At 45.4% G+C, this 6,426-nt stretch overlaps 1 non-coding gene across 1 annotated transcript; it reads right to left on the bottom strand.

Moving 5' to 3' along the window:
• Nucleotides 1-485: 485 nt before the first annotated feature.
• LOC112928932 (U6 spliceosomal RNA) lies at nt 486-592 on the bottom strand. The gene has a single exon (XR_003236815.1). It is a non-coding gene; the product is annotated as a U6 spliceosomal RNA (small nuclear RNA).
• Between the last annotated feature and the right edge of the window lie 5,834 nt (nt 593-6,426).

Below are 6,426 nucleotides of genomic sequence, written 5' to 3' on the forward strand. Positions count from 1 at the left end.
TCCTGGGGACCCGGGATTGAGTTCCACGTCGTCGGGCGCTCTGCATGGAGCCTGCTTCTTCCTCTGCCTGTGTCTCTGCCTCTCTCTCTCTCTGTCTCTGTGTATCTCATTAATAAATGAATGAAATCTTAAAAAAAAAAAAATAAAGTATATAATTCAGTGGGCTTCAGTATATTCACAGAATCTAGCACCTAATCACCAAAATCACCTAGATTTTGAATACTTTCATCATGCCAGAAAGAAAACCCTGTGTTCCTCAGCAATCACTCACTGTTCCTCCCAGCCTCTAGTCCCCAACCCTGGGCAACCACTTCTCTACTTTCTCTCTTTTTAGATTTGCCTGTTATGGATATTTTTCTTTCCTATAGATGGAATTATGTAATACATGATCTTTTGTGACTGGTTCTTTTTTTTTTTTTTTTTCCACAGCACAACTCTGTATTCCTAAAATTTGGTGGTATGATGAATGTCAACAAGACTTAACAAAAAATATGGAATGCTTCACGAATTTGCGTGTCATCCTTGCGCAGGGGCCATGCTAATCTTCTCTGTATCGTTCCAATTTTAGTATATGTGCTGCCGAAGTGAGCACTATGACTGGTTCTTAACATGTTTTCAGGTTTCATATCATAGCATGTGGCAGTACTTCATACCTTTTTAAAAACAAACACAGGTTTATTGAGATAATTTACATGCTTTATCAAGTGTACAGCTCAGTTATTTTTAGTATATTCACAGAGAACATTTTCATTACTCCAAGAAAGAAATCTATTATCCATTAGCAGTCTCTCCCCATTCTCTCTCTCCCAGTCCCTGACAACTACTCATCTGCTTTAAAGTTTCTTTGGATGAGACTATTCTGGACATTTTATGTAAATGGAATCATGTGCATGATTTTGTGACTGGCTTCTCTCAGCATGATGTTTTCAAGGTTCGCCCATGTGGTAGCATGTAGCAGTACTTCATTCTTTTTCATTGTCAGATACTAGTCCATTGGGTGGCTGTACTATATTTTGTCCTTTAGTTAAAGAACATTTGAATTGTTTCTACTTTTTGGCTGTTATGAATAATTCTGGTGCTGTGGCCATGCATGTGCAAATTTTTGCGTGGACACACATTTTCATTTCTCTGGAGGTATACTTTGGAGTGGAATTGCTGGGTCACATGGTAATTCTGTGTTTAACATTTTGAGGTACTCCCAAACTATTTTCCACAGAGGCAGCACCATTTTATATTCTTCCCAGCAGTGTATGAAAGTTCTAATTTCGGGGGATCCCTGGGTGGCTCAGTGGTTTAGTGCTGCCTTCGGCCCAGGGCGTGATCCTGGAGTCCTGGGAGTCCCACATCAGGCTCCCTGCATGGAGCCTGCTTCTCCCTCTGCGTGTGTCTCTCATGAATAAATAAAATCTTTAAAAGAAAGTTCTGATTTCTCTGTAACCTTGTCAGCACTTACTATTATCTGTACCTTTGACTTTAGCCATCCAAGTCGGTGTGAAGTGGTATCTCATTATGGTTCTGATTTGCATTTCCTAGTAACTAGTGGTGTTGAGCATCTTTTCATGTGCTTATTGGCTGTTTATATATATCTTTAGAAAGTCTTTAGCTCATTTTAAAATTGGATTGTCTTATTACGGTATGCGTTCTTCAGGTATTCTATATATAAGTCTTATCAGGTATATGGTTTACAAATATTTTTTCTCATTCTGTGGGTTGCCTCTTCACTTTCTTGATGGTATTCTTTATTCTCTTTTTTAATTAAAATATTTTATTTTTAAGTAAACTCTACACCCAATGTGGGTTTCAAACTTAAGACCCTGAGATAAAGAGCTGCCCGTTCTACTAACTGCACCAGCCAAGTGCTCCTTGATGGTACCTTTTAAAATGCAGATGCTTTACATTTTGATGGTTATCCATTTTTTTTTGTCACTTCTGCTTTTGCTGTTAAGTCTAACCATTGCTTAACCCAAAGGTCATGAAGATTTACTCCGATGGTTTCTTCTAAAAGTCTAATAGTTTTAGCTTTTACATTTAGATCTGTGATCTATTTGGAGTTAATTTTTACAGATGGTGTGAGGTTGGGGCCTGACTTCATTCTTTTTCATGTGACTACTCATTTGTCCTAGCACCACTTGTTGAAAAGATTATTTTTTCCTCATTGAATTGTATGAGTTTCAGTCCACTGAAACTCAGTGGACTATGCTGTCACTTCCTGGGTTTTCTGTCCTTGGAAACTTCTATCAGGGGTCCCATGAGACTTTGAATATAACAATAATGCCTTTTATTGAGTACTTACTATTGAGCATGCTAGGCACATTGTATATATTCTCTTGTGTCCTCACCAGACTTCTGCAAGGTGAACATTATTCTTCTCATCTCAGAGAGAAATCGAAACTCAGGATTTTGGTCATTTGCTGAAGGTTGTTCAGTAAGTGGCAGAGCTGGGCCTTGAATTTACGTCAGTCTTGGGTCCCAAGGCTGCGTTCATGTCTGTACTGTGGTTCTCTGCTCCCAGGAGGCCCACCCACCCAGCTTGGGTATTATTTCTGGGGTCCTTTGGGGCCATCACTAGCCAGATATATGTGTAGCAGGGATGATGGCCTGAAACCTAAATGGAGATTATATGACTTCATGGTGTGATTTGGATGCTAAAAAAAGCACAAATTGTTGCCTCCAGCTGCTCCATAGGAAGTAGGCACCTAGAGTGAAGTGAGTCCTCTTTTGCCCTGTCCTGTTGCACTGCTCCTTGGGGTTATGTTATTTTTGGAAGCTGTGAAGTGGAGCTTGTTCAGAAAAGAGTATCAGGATGGCAGCCTGCCTTCAAATGATGGCTTATGAGGCCTGTTGAAAGGCCTGGAGGTATTTAGCTAGAAACGAGCAGAGATAGATAGGTTTTATTGGTCAAAGGCTATCATGTGGGAAAAGGGTGAGATTTGTCCGAGAGTGTGGAAAATATGGCACAATGGTTTGGCTGGACAGGAGAAAGTTTTTGAAACCCAGAGCTAATGGAAGAGGGCAGGAGCTGACTTGTGGAGTCATGAGCTTGCTATATCACTGGTGGTGTCCAGGCAGTCTAGCTGCTTACTTTATGGGATTGCTATAGAGGCTCTTTGGGCCTTCTGCAAGGTATAGACCTGGTGGATTTTTTAGGGTTTTCTTTGACCTCTAACGCCTGTATATTGGGGCTTCTGATTTTGTGGGGACTTCCTGTCCATACAGCTGGGATTGCTCCCAGCCCAGATCTGTCATGTCTCACTGATCTTGAGGGCTAAATTTGGAATTTAATAACAACACTTTGGATTTATGTAGCCCGTTTCCTTGGAGGCACTTCATCTGTTATCCCATTAATTCTCATAACATCCCTGGGCGGAAGGTGAGGGCGGGCGAGAGAGAAGGAGTCTCTGGCTTTTCAGCATCCTGAAGGTGAGAGGAGATAGCTGGGTTCGGTGCAGGCCATGAAGCTGGTGACGTGGCCTGGATCACAGTCCCTCTGGCTGGTTCCCCACACAAAGACCAGGTTCCCTACTGGACAAAGGATGTTTTGCCCCGGCAGGAAACTCACATCTTGTGCAGACTATATTGGTGATATGTTTCCAAGAAAGGTTTAAGATACACCTGTGGTGTGTGAGGCTCCCAAGTCGACTCTGTCAGGAACGGGAATGGGTGGGCCTAGAGGTGAGAGGGAAGAAGACTGTTGTGTCCACCACTAACTGGCTTGCAGAGGGGAGGGTCCAGAGGCAGCAGGGAGGTTTCCTCAGGGGATTTGAGCTGAGTTATACCAGGGGCTATGAAGGATGAGCAGGGGTGGAAGGGAAGGGTGTGGTGCCCCAGGGGGAGGAGCTCTGCTCGTGCCAGGGCAGGTTGGCTTTGGAATTCTTAACTACTTCAGACCATGTTGTTTGTTACTCCTGCTTCTACCCAAGCTCTTCCACAGCCTTTCTATGTCCTTGCCCTTCAAGCCTTGGTGTCTGTACTCCAGACTGGCCTTTGGTGAATACCCCAGCCTGCCCTGGGAACACTCTTGGCTGGCTTCTGTTGCTGATCTTCCTGGGCCCAGGCGAGGGAGGGCGCGAAAACTCAGGACCACAGACTGCAGATTGTTGCAGCTGGCAGGTCCCTTGTAAGTCATCAGGTACTATACTCTCCTCCCTTTTGCAGATGAGGCAATTGGGGCCTGGAATTGTAAACAGGTGAGGAAATTTTCAGGCAGAGAGAGGCAAGAGAAGGTGGGCGGATTTGTAGAAGGTAGAAGAGCCAAGACTGGGGAGCATATAGAAATGTGGCCAGAAGGGCGGGAGGGGTTGGCCTATGCAGGGACTGTAGCAGATGTTTACAGATTGGACTTTACTTAGAGGGCAGGGAGAAGCCACTGGAAGGTTTTAGGCAGAAGACTGGTGCATCAGCTGTGCCTCTTACAAAGGGCACTGGCCAGAAAGCCTCTACTTTAAGTCCTGTGTCCAGTTCATCTACACATCTGGCTTTTCTTTCAAATGATCTATCCAGAACCTGTTTGTTTCTTACCACTTCTGTGGCCCCTGTGGTCCAAGCCTGCACATTTCTCACCTTGTTACTGCTGTGGCCTCTTCACCGCATGCCTGATTATACCTTCACCCCTTAGATTTATTCTCCACGCAGCAACTGGAGTGTGCTGTGAGGAGGAGAGTCAAATGAGGTCCTTCTTCTGTCCAGAACCCCCCCAGGGGCTGTCCATGTCACTTAAAGAGATGTTAAAAGGCTCTCCATGATCCACATGACCTGTGACCTGGCCTCCCATCACCCTCCCAGCTGCTAGCTCTGCTCCTCCAGCCTGTCAGCCTTGTTACTGCTCTAGGACCTTTGCACATGTTATCCCCTCAGCCTGGACCACACTTGCCCCAGCCAACCTTGTGGGTCATTCATGTTCTCCCTTTCATCCGGTCTTCGTTCAAGTAGTTACCTTCTCTAATATGCCTTATTTTATCAAAGATTGTAGCCTTCCTCAAGTTTTCTTTCTGGCTTTGATGTTTTCTCCTCAGTGTTCACTTCTATTGTTTTCTCATTTCTTGACTCTATTCTGTCTAGAAAGGAAGCTTCATTAAGGCAGGGGTTTTGTGTGTGTGTGTCTTCACAAAAAAAAATTTTTTTATATGTACATCATTGCTATAACCCCTGTGACTAGACCAATGCCTGGTACCCAGCAGGATAGGTACATACTTGCTGAGTGACTGTCTGAATGGTGGCTGTTTAGGGAGCACACTGGTCTCAGGGGTGGGACTGGAGTGGAGTAGGGAAACCAGCTGGGAGGCTGTAGCAGAATTTGACAGGAGATGATGGGGGCTCTTGGGTGTACAAACACCAAGGTTTAGGTGCTCTTCCCCTACTATAATGCATGAACTGCCAGTTGGGAAGCGCTTTTAGATTTAGTTTGTCCGATTCCCTTTTTGACAGTGTGGGGAAACTGAGGCCCGTGAAAGGAATTCCCCAGCCTTCCTGTCTTCCAGACAATATTTTATTAAAGAACTCTGGTCTCTGGGAGAGGGGAGCCCTCTCAGGTTGTGTGGCTGCAGGTGCTGTTAGCGTACTCAGTGGCAGGCTGAGGGCCTGTCATGGGAATTTGACACCTGCGATGTGCTTATCTCAGTGGTTACCTTGGGGTTGATAAATAGGTATAAGATGGCTCCTGCCCCAGCACTGCTAGTTTGGTTGGAAGCTGAGATGCTTGCTAGCTGTTCATCTAGGAGGATCTTCTAGTCACCTCTCCAGCCATCCATTTTATCTCCCTGCCACTCTCTCCATTTGTTTTTCTTGGGGGTGGGTAGGTCTTGACTGGTCTAAGCTAATAAAAGTGTGGCGTTGGCTCCTGGCCTAGTAATGGCTTGGTGATGGGCAGTGACCCAGACCTAAACTGATCAGTGTACGGAACTGCCCCTGGCTAAAGCAGCGGATTGAGGTTAGGCCAATTGCAGTTGGTGGGAAGGCTTCCCCTTGATGGCTGGGAAGAGATCGCTCCTGCTCCATGTGATGTGATGTGCAGATGTGAGGCTTAGAACCACTGTACACATTTCATTACCATGAAGAAAGCCAGCTTGAGGACATAGTTGGGATTTGGAGCAGGCCAGAGCCCTGCTCAAACCTACCTGAAGCACCTGTTGTCCTGGACTCTAGTTATGGAGGCTAATGAATGCTGTCTCTTATTTAAGGTATTTTGAATTGGCTCTTCTGTCTTGGTCATTGAAGAAAGCCTGACATTTGGGTGGATAGGCAGTGACAAGGAGGCATGAATGGGGTTGGTGAGCCTGGTGTGGCTTTGATTGGGAGCATGCTCCACAGCCTTGTCCATGTCCTGGCCCCCCTGAGAAGCCTATCCCATAGTGTTGGAGGGCTGGTGCCAAGGAGATGCCAGCTTGGGCTGTCTGCATAGTTTCTAGCATGATTGGGACCATGGGGAGA

This window comes from Vulpes vulpes, chromosome 4 (genome assembly GCF_048418805.1).
Source record: "Vulpes vulpes isolate BD-2025 chromosome 4, VulVul3, whole genome shotgun sequence".
Classification (NCBI taxonomy): domain Eukaryota; kingdom Metazoa; phylum Chordata; class Mammalia; order Carnivora; family Canidae; genus Vulpes; species Vulpes vulpes.